This window comes from Mandrillus leucophaeus, unplaced genomic scaffold (assembly GCF_000951045.1).
Source record: "Mandrillus leucophaeus isolate KB7577 unplaced genomic scaffold, Mleu.le_1.0 Scaffold293, whole genome shotgun sequence".
Lineage (NCBI taxonomy): Eukaryota > Metazoa > Chordata > Mammalia > Primates > Cercopithecidae > Mandrillus > Mandrillus leucophaeus.
In genome coordinates this window covers 1,569,083-1,582,071 of record NW_012103065.1, presented here as the reverse complement: position 1 = coordinate 1,582,071, position 12,989 = coordinate 1,569,083, and the positions used below count along the sequence as shown (strand labels likewise).

Below are 12,989 nucleotides of genomic sequence, written 5' to 3'. Positions count from 1 at the left end.
AAAAAAAAAAAAAAAAAAAAAAAAAAAAAAAAAAACCAAACAAACAATCACCATTGTTTCTCCACAACACGAATGTGCTCTGCAGAAACAGGGATTCGATGTAAACAAAAAAGAGAATGATGCCCATTTTATTCTGGTATAACTTATACAAGTAGTTTAAGAATATCTGTGATGTGTTAAGAGTTTGTGGAAAAACATCAAGTATACGAATATTTCAGGTAAGAAAGCTGATTGGCATTAATGCTCTTTTATTTTCATTTCAAATAGATAACTGCTGCTAAGCCGGGCATACAAAATATCCCTTTGACTTTCAGAAAAATAATAAATGTTTATCTGTAACAACTTTTCAGACAGTAATATTAGAGTAGAGACATCCAAAAGCATATTAGCTAATTATATGCATTTGGTTCTGCATAAAATAGATTCCAAAAGTACTATCTTAACTTCCCAAGTAACTAGTAGACATTTTATATTTATTGATAGTATTTACCTTTTATTACTGTTAACAAGGAGTCAACTCGGTTATCAGGATCCTACTCTTTTTTAAGTTTTGAACCATTCAAATTTAAGAATCGGCGTGGGGGCTCAAGCCTGTAATCCCAGCACTTTGGGAGGCCGAGACGGGTGGATCACGAGGTCAGGAGATTGAGACCATCCTGGCTAACACGGTGAAACCCCGTCTCCACTAAAAAATACAAAAAACTAGCCGGGCGAGTTGGCGGGCGCCTGTAGTCCCAGCTACTCCGGAGGCTGAGGCAGGAGAATGGCGTAAACCCGGGAGGCGGAGCTTGCAGTGAGCTGAGATCCGGCCACTGCACTCCAGCCTGGGTGACAGAGCCAGACTCCATCTCAAAAAAAAAAAAAAAGAATCAAAAGTGCTGACTAGACTTAAATAAACCCCATCTCTTAGACCCATGACAAGTATCTCTCATCTGTAAAAGATTCATGCCTCTTTGTCCCATTAAAAGTTAAATTTTTTAACTGGGATTTTTACTTCTTAACTACAGTTTCCTGTTCAGTAAATTATTTCTGGCTCACATAAAACAGAGCTACATGTTTTATTCCAAAATAGGAAAGATGAAGCAGGATCTTGTGAAAGGATAGACCTTAAGGAGGAAGTGAAGAATGACATCTTTCTTGGTTTAGATGATATCTTCAAGAGTAACTGAAGGAACAAACTCTACAAAATAGAATCGAAGTAGCTTATTAACAAGATACTATGATAAATACAGCAGAGGTTAAAACACACTATTTCTCTTGTATTGCCTTTATCATATTTTAAGACCGACCCCCACCTCCCTGCAAAAAAAAGAATAGAGAAACTTAATTTTACATACGGCACTGAAACTTCAAATTTATCATGCAGCTCATGTTTAAAACGCATATATGTATAATGTAAATAAAGTAGTATGCATATGAATATTACAAATGTCTTAACTATTACATTACCACAAAGAAAAGATGCTTTTTCTTTGTGTGACTTATGGAATCCAGTTAATTTCTAGCCTCATCTCTCCTTGTCTCTCTACCACTACTTCCTCTACAGATTTATGAGAAGTTACAAAGTAGATTATTACCATGGGATATTTGTCAACATTTCTACTCATTTTCAATCCATATACTACCTAAATATATGGAATATTATTCAATCACAGACTTGAATCACTTACTAGATTTTTTTTTTTTGTATTTAAGCAAAGCTTATGATGAAAGTCTGAATTCTTAAAAAAATGCTTAGTGGATGTAAAGTGTTCTCACTACAAAAATAATAGCTATGTGATATAACACACATGTTAAGTAGCTAGATTGAGTCCATTCCACAATGTTTATATATTTAAGACACAGTGAATACATACAATTATATCTGTCAATGTGGAAAATTAAAGAAATAAAAATGACAAAAGAAAGTCTATGGTTGTATAATAGAAAAAGTCAGATTATCTCTTCTATTTCAGGTGATATCTGGAATATCTAAATAGAAAGTTGAGTATATGTATTTAACCACATTTGTATAAATTCCACAGAGGTGCATATTTTCAGAAATACATTGTAAGATAATTCCCAACTGCAGGATTCTATGATCTGATTAGCATGCTATTCATCTATATACTAAGTAGAAAGACCCCTTAATTTCTTCATAAGAAGCTTTGAGTAATTAAAATTTCATTTCATTGTATTTTATATGTGCCAATGGCATAATTTTTTCATTTATATAACAAATTAGTTTTTATGGTATATGTGCAAAGAAAAGAATCAATTCCCCCAAACAATTTGTGCACATTATCATTTTTATACACAGACTGATCTCTTGGTTTTTCAGGTTGCTAGCATAACAGGAATGATATTTTGTACTAAAGTACTCCATGTATTGAGCATATTATACAGCTTAAGAAGGACATTTAAAAGAATCTTATTTCAACAGTCAAAAGTAGTAGAAATTGGATTTCAAGGGTGCACATTTAATTACTGAAGTAGCAAAGAACTTTGTAATGTAAAGAGAAAACAGCCCCTCATCCAGGAGCTGGCCTGGTATTATGAGTTAGGTCTTGCTGTTTCTGGACGTAGGTCCAGCACTCACTGCTTGGCCTTGGTGTTTGTTCTGCTGAACACAAACAATTCACAGAACATTTACTTTAGATAAAACCATTCTGTGATCATGATGAGTCAAGACAAAATGAGACCCTTTTAGGTCTGAACCCAGAATGATTATGAACACTGCCCAAGCCACAGATACTACACATTCCCTTCCCACTTACTATGAGTGACTCTGCTTCTTTATCAATTACAGCTTTAGCTTCAGTTTAGTCTTCCCTTGTCCTAGATAAGATTAAGGCAACCAATCATAAGATTATCCTGCCTCCTGACAACATCCAATTCAGAGTAAACCTCTATTTCCTTCAGTATCACCCTTCAACCCTCCCCAGTCAACAACCAAAGTCCAAATTCTAGAATAGATTTTTCCTAATATCTTCTTACTGGGTCACTGTCAGTTCCCTATGGTACACTTCTCTCTCTTTGCAATGAGTAATGAACTTGTCTCACTACAGGTGTGTTCCTGTTGTTCTTTGGTTAAATAAATGACATTGGCAGTAATAAAGCACCTAAGAAAATTGGCTCCTAACTCCAGTGCTATCAGGGGCTCTGATGTATATGCTAGCACGATCTCTCAGAATTTTCAAGGTGACTAAAGAGAAACTCAAAGAAGAAAAATTAGAAGATGCTAGAGTAATGAGAAACAGGAGAGATTATTATGGATGTGCAAAATGACATGGGACAACAATTTTGAGGTTAGAGCTTCTGTGTCATGTGTGGGAGAAAGAAGCAGGCCGAGACAAGAAACATGGCCAGGTCAGAATACGGGGGCAGAGCATCCACTGAAAGGCCATGAAACACCCAAGAGCTTTATTATAATTCTGTTCAAGGCAGGGCGCAGTGGCTCATGCCTAAAATTCCAGTGGATTGTGGGGCCCAGTGGGGAGGACTGCTTGAGGCCAGGAGTTTGAGACCAGCCTGGGCAACATAGAGACCCTGCCTCTACAAAAAGAAACAACCACAAAAATTAGCTGGGCATGGTGGTGTGTACCTGTAGTACCAGCTTCTTGGGAGGCTGAGGGGGGTAAGATTACTTGAAGCCGGGAGTTTGAGATTACAATGAGCTATGACTGTGCCACTGCACTCCAGCCTGACTGACAGAGCTAGACTCTGTCTCTAAAAAATAAAAAAATCTTTCTGGGTGCCATGGCTCAGGCCTGTAATCTCAGCACTTTCGGAGGCCAAGGCAGTTGGATCACGAGGTCAGGAGATAGAGACCAGCCTGGCTTACACGGTGAAACCCTGTCTCTACTAAAAATCCAAAAAATTAGCCGGGTGTGGTGGCAGGCACCTGTAGTCCCAGCTACTCGGCAGGCTGAGGCAGGAGAATCGCTTGAATCCAGGAGGCAGAGGCTGCAGTGAGCCGAGATCATGCCACTGCACTCCAGCCTGGGTGACAAGAGCAAGATTCTGTCTCAAATACATAAATAAATAAATAAATAAAATAACTGTTCAAAATCTGTTCAAAAGAAGATAGAGGAAAATTCTGTTTCACTAAAACTTCACTAAAGAAGCCTCAGTGACTACACTGAAGATATACTATTCTTGTATTTATAAAAGATGACATAAAAATAGCATAATATTAGGAAGCTAAATTACCCTCTCAGTAAATGGCTACCAAAATAATTGTAGGTGGATTTTAAATAACTTCCTAGAAGGGATTAAAAATCTTAGATAGTCTGAGGTGGGACATACAGAGCACAAATATAGATTCAGGGAAACAATAAGGGTAATGATGATGATAATTACAATGACAATATAGTAACAGTTTTTAAAAAGGCATTGTGAATACCAAGTTAAACATTTTTTTATCGTTCTCATGCACCAATTTTTGAGAACTACTGTGATAAATCTAGGCTCATTTAATCAGCTGTTAAAAGTGAGCTGTGCGCTTTTGGATAATACTTCTCACTCTTCAGTTTCCAGTATTCACTTGCCAGTCCTTGTTTTCCAAGGAAGGATTTAAACCTAGATCAGACCCAGAGCTTGGCTCACCCCTCACAGTGCACGTCCTTTCCTAATCTTATCTTGCCCTCAACCCTTTGCCTACATAGCAAGCACCTGCTGGGTGATTATACTTGTAACCTGAACCAAATTCTGATCTGGCTCCCCTCACCAACAGATCACAAGCTAGAAGACAGGCAAATACTAACTCAAGCTTTTTGCAACTATTTTTTCTGAATCTAATGCTGTATTACATCTCCTAACAAGCTCATGTTGAAATCTTCAGATTACACGTGAAATTATTCTGCTATCACAGTTTGAATCATCAACTTTGTTTTATTTATATATGCTTTTATTCCCCCCAATTACATTGGCAAATATTTTATTAATCAGTAGCCCTTGCAAGAGTAAACTTAAATATATTCCTACAGTATTTTTAGTTTGGACTTCTGATTGATTGGAGAAAACGTGAGAATCAACAAAACAAAAACCTGACACCCCGCTCAAGTAGCTCTCAGCAGGTCTAGGAAGGCAGATTCATAAACAGACACTTCTAACAGGCTGTGATACCTACACTCAGGTGGGGAGAGTGGATGGTGAGGGAGAGAAGGTGTTAAAGGACAGTGGTGGAGGAAGTGGTTCCTTATGCCGCGACTGCATATAAAGATCCCGGTATAGAGTGGGAGAAGGTAGAGTGGATCATAGGCATTTCCCCCAAATAGAGATACATAAAAAAACATACAAAATAATAAACATACAACTGGGAAAACAAAATTCAGTAAGACTTCGGTACAGTGTATGAGTTTTGGAAGAACAAGACAAAACACCAGAAAAGTGGCCACAAATGACTACAAACATGATGCCGTAATTTAACACATAATATACCAAACTTTATATTATATGTGTGCCTTGATTACCTGGAAATCATTCTCTTGGGGGTTTATCTTGAAAGCAACACAGGACTACTCAAGGATTTTTAGGGAAGGAGTACATGATAAAATTTGGGTTTAGGAGATGGCCTTGGCATCAGCATGGAGAATGGATTGGAGGGAAGGCCAGAGGAAGCCTATCAAAATAATCTAGAAAGGAAATTATGTAGTTGAACTTAAAAAGTGGCTATGGGGGTGGGGGTAGGAAACGTGGGAAAGATTTCAGAAATATTTAGTGGATATGGAAGATATTTAGAAGGTAGCATGAGTAGCTAAGGCTTGGTGACTAATTAGCTAGGTAGAGAGGAAAAAAGTGTAAGTCTCAGGTTTTACGCCTGAGTAACAAGACAAAAGGAGGTACTGGAGGGGAAATACAGGACCAGGTTTAGGGGTGGGGTGGGGTGGGGTTAGTTCTATCCGGGTTTAATATTGGCATTTTCACTAACTGGCTGCAAGATCCTGAGCCAATTTCTAAATCTCTCTAAGTCTGTTTACTCATTTGTAAAATGGAGATAACAGTATTTATTTTAAAAGTATTGTAAAACTTAAATAATATTTAACCCTTCTATGGCATTTACAATATGCAAGACACTTTTATGAGTATTTTGTATGCATTAAGTTGCTTATCTTGGACAGTTACCCTATGAGGTAGGTATGTTTATTATCCATGTGTTACAGATAGGGAAGCAGAGGTACGAAGAAGTTTACTAACTTGTCCGAGGTCACAGAGCTGGGGAGTTAGAGAACTAAGTTTCAAACATACGCAGTCTAACAGTAGAGAGTATGCCTCAGGCAATAATTTACTTCTCATTAAATACTAGGCACTTTGCATAATTATTTTTAGAGTGCTTTACAGGTACTACATAGGTAATAAATAGCTATTAAAATTTAACCATTTTATTTTAAAATAATTTGCAGGGGATATGTTATATGCATATATATTATTGAAGGCTGGGATCAATTCAAGCCTAGTAAAAGACACTCACTTGGGGATTATAATTTAATTTTGAACATAAAAATGTACATCTTGAATCAGAACACATTAATAAGGTTATACGGCTCAGGCCTGTAATCCCAGCACATTGAGAGGCTGAGGCGGGCGGATCACGTCAGGAGATGGAGACCATCCGGGCTAACACAGTGAAACCCCGTCTCTACTGAAAATACAAAAAAGTTAGCTGGGCGTGGCGGCAGGCGCCTGTAGTCCCAGCACTTGGGAGGCTGAGGCAGAATCTCTTGAACCTGGGAGAAGGAGGTTGCAGTGAGCCGAAATCGCACCACCACACTCCAGCCTGGGTGACAGAGTGAGACTCCGTCTCAACAACAACAACAACGACAACAAAAAGAGTTTAGATACTTTCAACTCGAGAACCTGACCTACTGGCATGGAGATATATGGATCTGAAGTTGAGAAGAGTGATTGGAGCCATAAGATGTAGATTGGGGTCTCCTCAACATACAGATTATAGGTGAAGTCATGAAAATTGATATCACTTAGCAAGTGGGGGATGGGGAATGGGAGCCTAGAAAATCTGCAGAAATGGAAACTGAGGAAAGCAATATGACTAGACAAGGGCATAAAAGGTCACTAACTTCTACAAGCCTCCACGTCCTTACTTGTAAAAAAATCAGTAGGTCTTAGTTTTAGAGTGTGCTAAGAACTATCTCCACTTCTGTTTGTAGCTTTTGCTATGAAAAAAATGTAAACATTGGGAGAGCAGCTGAAAGTCAACCTCCAGCCCTAAGCCTCAGAAAAAAAGAAAAGGCAAGCTTCATAGCTGTTGCTTTGCCATGGTAAATAATTAAGTGCTTTTCTTTTTCTTCTTTTTTTCAAAAGACCATTCAGATTGTTTCAGTTGCTTTTATTTATTCTACAGGATTTCAGCTTCAGAAACTCTCTTGCTGTTACTATGTACAGAAGTTTTGCATGGGAGAGTTGAGAGAACAAAATGCTACCTTTAATACTCAAGAGGAATATTAATGGGGTGGAGAAGATAATGGGAGGAATTATAGTAAGTTTCCTGTTTGCCTCTTAATAATAGAATTTATTTTTCCCCTTGTTTAATCCTGTATTTCCCAACTTCAGCTGGTAAACCATACAGAATTTTGTTGAATGATTATAACAGGGCTGTAGTACAAGGATACAATACGCAAAGATTGGAAGACTGAAGGGGAAGGAACTTTCAAGCACCTGTCTAGGTCAGAAAGGAACTAAGGGATGGAGAAAGAAAATGGGTGATGCCTGTACTTTTACCACCAGCTGGCCACCATCCCCAAACGTCAGAGAGGGTTTTGAGGGGATACGTGACTAGGCTAGCGAAGAACAGTACTGTGTATGCTGTGGTTGTTCACGAAGTGAAAAGTGGAGAAATCACAGCCCTTTCCTGGAGGAAAGATTAGCAAATCTCCAAGATGACCCTTGGGCCCAGAGTGAAACTGACTGAGCTAAATGTTTCTCTCTGGCTTCATCCAAAACTCAGTATATGCGGCAAAGAGATCTAAGAGACTGTACACAGTAGCAAGCACATCTAAGTTTTGCATGCAGACTGGGGAAAGGACTAGGACATCAGTGAGAGGCATTAGGTGAAATGAATGAGCTTCATGAACTGATTTACTGAGACATTCTCAACATCTGTGATTTTATATATTTAGTGTCTTATAAATTATAGAATATTTCTCTGTTAAATCCCATAATTCATTTTATGAGTAGAGGATCTGTCTTATATTATAAAAATAAACAAACCCACAGACATGCTAAGAAGAACAGCAGTAGTAACATTCCATTAAACTACCTACCCGAGAATTTAATACAAAAAAAAGTTGCACAGCTCTATGTATTACGTTATAGTCGAGAGCTATGTCAATTTGGATATTTTCAGAAAAAGTGCTAAACATAAGAAACAAATATATCTAAGTTATTTCCATAATGCAAAATTCTTAAAATTTTAGTCATAGTCCTTAGAAGAAGATGAATATTTTGATTTAGGAAATAGTTAGACAATAATTTAAATAAATGAATAAAATCTATTGAGTTATTATTATGTATGAGTCAGGCACGGGGACATTGCTGTTATTAACACAAGTAGTTACAAGTGGAATAACTCCATTACCTTTATGGCGTTTATATGCAGGCAAGGTGCTCCAACTCTAGGCAATAGCAAAGGTCTGTAAGGAATGCTCTTATCCCTGTATATTAAGCTTATCACAGCTCATACCTTTCTGCCCTGTAATTCCGTGTCTATGGCATCTGCTTAGATGTACCTATTGACCAAGCAGCTCTTAAAAGGATAGGGCTAATAGAAATTAAAAGTCTCCCCAAGAGACCAAGATAAAATCAAGAATAGTATTTATTCCCCATTTCAGATGAAATAGTTCAAGAAGAAATAATGTAGGAAGTTATCAGTCCTAAAGCTTAGAATCCAGACTACAGATATTTTATTCTGGAGAGGCTTCCTATGTTGTGTGAAGTTACTTAGCATTTTAAGAGTAAATGATGCAATAACGAGAAGCTTAGAGTAAGCAATGGAAACAACTCTGCCAATATCTTCCTTCTAGTCCTTCTGGAAATATAACTGTCACTCGTTTGGTCCACTTTTTCCCCCAGAGACTGATAACACTTTAAGGGAGCTGTTGTTGTGGGGTCATGGGGAAAAGTATCCATAAAATGATGAATATGCTTTCACCATTTACTAACAGTTTTTGTTAACCTTCATCAAAAATTTCATTCTATATGAACAAAGTTCAGAAAACCGCCTGTAAAATGATCCTAGATTCTTATAAATGTTCAGCACAACATTATTTCTAATAGCATTTCCTAAAGCAGTGTAGGTGTTCATTAAATATTTTTGAAAGAGTATGTCAATGAATAAAGGTATTTGACAGATAGCAACTCCATCATGTATTCAACCAAAATAGGTATTTCATGTTTTAGAGCTCAGTCTTAAAGGAGATATCCAGTTTACTTAAAATTTTATATCTTCTCTAAAAAGACAGTATGCTTTGGGTTCTATTTTATGAGACCATTGTATTGAACACACTAATGTTTATTACTTCATTTCTAAAACTTACCAGAATGAGATACAAGAAGTAGATCTTGCAGTGGCATTTGCTACATTTTAAATAAAGTTACAATGAAGTTTCAACATGGGATCAAAGGAACCTCCAAATGAATTTCAGTTAGACTGAAGTGTTCTTATTAAGTCATGGTTGTAAAATAAGACATGACTTTTTTTTTTATTTTCTAAAAATTAAAATGAGAAAAGTAATATTTATAAGACTTAATGAGAAGGAACAACATTAATGAAGAGATGAAACTAATAATAATTTATTTTTAAAAACTATCCTCATTTCACCTTTAAACATCACAAGCACTGAAGGGCAAACAATGCTTTTCCATTTGAGCACAGTCCGGAGTCCTTGGTGAATGAGCCAAGCTGTCTCCTATGTCCCCTCTAATGCTTGCCAATTTTCTGTCATTTCCTTCTTTGTACGATAGTGTTTGTGTGACAAAGGTCTCTGGGTATATTTCAAAACATCTTTAGCTATTTAACAGGGTACCAATGAGCACGTATCTAAAAGTGTTACTTCTTCTCCACATGGTTTGTCAGAAGATACAAATCAGAATTCACTTTACCCTTTCCATAAAGAAATGACTTGAAAGCTTATTGTGGAACCAACGGCATACTTTGTTAAAAAACAAAGAAAGAAAGAAAGTTTCCAGTGACTTAGCCAATTACTGTACTTCTACATACAACACTAAAACTATTTACTGGACTATATTTTTTTCTATTCCTTGCACACTTACATTTGAGATCATTTTCTTTTCCTGATGAGCATGTATTGTTTGTGACTAATCACTGTGGATTAGACATAACTGAGGATTCCAGTCACATGATATGGAAACCCAACCTCATTCCCACCCTCTTCAGTACCTCCACTTGCTCCTCACAGAATGCAATAAAGTGATGCACTTCACAATTTTTATCTGAATTGCAATCTTTAGGAAAATCATAAACATCAGACAAATACATTTTTCCTTTTCACTCATTTTATAGCATTTATTTCAAAATTGGGATTTTTTTTCAAATAATTTAACCTGAAGCTTTATTAGTTTGTAAATACTAAGAATATCAGATTAAATTCCTTAGTCATCTTAATCAGTAATTTGTGGTGAAAAGCAAAATAAGCCACAGTTACATCAACAGCTTTATATTATATTTCTTTGCTCTGAAACGTTTCCTTCCATTTAATCATCCTACTCTACAACTCTACAACCTTAAGCTGTCTTTTTTCAATGATTTGTCAGCAGTTTAACCACCCCCCTTTTTCTTTTGCCTGACAGTAATTCTTGAGTTCCAGAGCATATCTTTTTCCCAGGTGAAAATTGTTTTATTATCCTCAGGTGTTTGCTTTCTTGAACTCTTAGAACAGTTAATTCCACAGTTGTCATTATACTTTACAAAAGGATCAGATTCCAAATAATTAGTAATTGCACAGTACATCATTTGAAAATATTTTTCCTTTCTTCTTGTCAGGATTACAGGAGTCTCATATATTGCCCCACAAATCCACTTTTATTATTTAGTCAGTTATAACTGAAAACAGGATAGCTTGCCAATTTCTCTTTGAGACAGAGATCCCATGTGAATTGTGAGTCCTCTCAAGGAGTGTGAACAAGAAGTTTACCCCTTTGGAAGTATTAGCCTTAAATGGTTCCCCAGAATTCGGTCTAGCACCAAGCAACCATTCCCCAAATAATAAAAGAAAGTGACCTTTTTTGTAAAGGCAAAGAAGCCTATCTAATTCATTCCAGGGCTTGTAGAATAGCATGGAGAAACAGAAGGAATTGCTTTTTTTTTTTTTTGTATCAACCTTAATTGTGTCTCAAAATATGCATAACTTGACTTTCTGTGTAAGTAACGACTTTGTCAATCTTGGCGGTGTTGTCTGATCTTATGTAGTCATATTATGAAACACACCGTATAACAAAAATTCTGCTAGGTGATAAAATCTCCCCCTACCCCACAAATAAGACATGCGGCACCCACACTCAAGAAAATTTTTATGATCACTAATGATTAGTAAGTTTTATGTATAAAAATATTTTTGTTTTCTTCTGTCTAGGAGTCAAATTAAGATTGGTCTTTTAGATTATTTCTTAAATATATTTGTCAGTTGTGACAGCAAGCCAAAAAACATTTTCAGAGTCCCAAGAAAGAAGGTCATTCAAATTCTAGTCTCATTTTAAATACAAACTTTTCCAGGTTGGAAGAGGATAATCAAATTGGCCAGATTTTTAGAGTATCCTTTTGAAAATATTAATCTTCTTAAAAACCTATCAGAAAACAGAAACAAGAAATCTAAAGGAAAATAAGTTTCAAGTAAAATTACACTTTTTGAAATCATGAGAAGTTTGGGTTTTCTGATGTTTTCTAAGTAAAATACATGAAATAGGCAACTAGAAATCCATAGCATCCTATGGAATTTAGAGACTTGTGGAAATGTAAGGTTTAAGGGTTAAAAAGCAAATTTCTTTAACCATTTCGTTAAAACTTACAAATAAGTTAAAAGAAGCATCACAGACTAAACTATTATATCAGAAAATAATTGCGTTTTTAGAGAGCCCCAAAATAATAGTTACTTACTAGATGACAGGGCATCAACTACAAAGACATTTACAGCCACACTTCTAAACAAAAAGCATTCTGCTCACCAACTTCTAGAAGAGCTTGCTTTCGCAGATGTAGGACCTCAAGACTGGCTCCAGAGCCTTGCAGGAGGAGATGCAGAAAGTAAACAGGATTTCCACGACATAGCAGCTGAGAACTCAGAAATGAGGCACAGGCTCTCAACCCTTCATCTATCCTTAAGGGTATCCTGACATCTGAAAACCATTGACATCCTGAGACTTCCAGCACTTCGGATGCACGCCTAACACAAGATAAATATAGATCCCTGACACCTGAGCAAAATGGAATGAATGTTAACTTGAAAAATCTCACCCTTTTGGGCCTCAGTTGAAGAAAATAAAACCCTTAATCCTTTCCCTGCTAGAACCTGTTATTCCCTTTAACAGATGGTTGCTCTATTTATGAAACATAGAAATTCAAGTAATCAATAATCAATAATAAATTAGCTTCACTTCATGATTGCCATTTGCTCTGATAGTAAAGAGAAAGGCTCAGATTTTCCTGTCTTAAGTATAAAACAACATAAAAATGAATATTGATTACTATTGAGTCAACAAACAGATTTTTGTTCCAGTAACTTTTGTAGGTGAGTCCCTGTAAACTTTCTTAGTATTTTTTCTCCTCTATGTTTTCAGTAGTCATTTGGTCATTTTTTGTTTGCCTCAATTAATGAGGCAGAAAGTGCCATGCACTGCCAGAGTTCTTTGGTTTAAATTATTGTTTTTTGAATCTTTTTGAAGGGTTGTAGAATGTATTTGGTTTACAATAAATTTTGCTTAGGACTTCCGGTAAACATGAATAAAGCTCTACTCTCAGCCCAAACAGACCCTGTGAT

General features: G+C 36.4%; 1 protein-coding gene across 2 annotated transcripts in view; it reads right to left on the bottom strand.

The window, feature by feature from the left end:
• The window catches only part of CD36 (CD36 molecule (thrombospondin receptor)), a 79,941-nt gene extending 67,536 nt beyond the window's left edge, over positions 1-12,405 (bottom strand). Inside the window, exon 1 of one of the 2 annotated variants that reach the window (XM_011986101.1) lies at positions 12,178-12,405. The gene's annotated coding sequence lies outside the window, so the exon portion shown is untranslated. The remainder of the gene's footprint in view (positions 1-12,177) is intronic. The other variant, XM_011986102.1, reaches the window with a different exon arrangement.
• Positions 12,406-12,989: the final 584 nt, after the last annotated feature.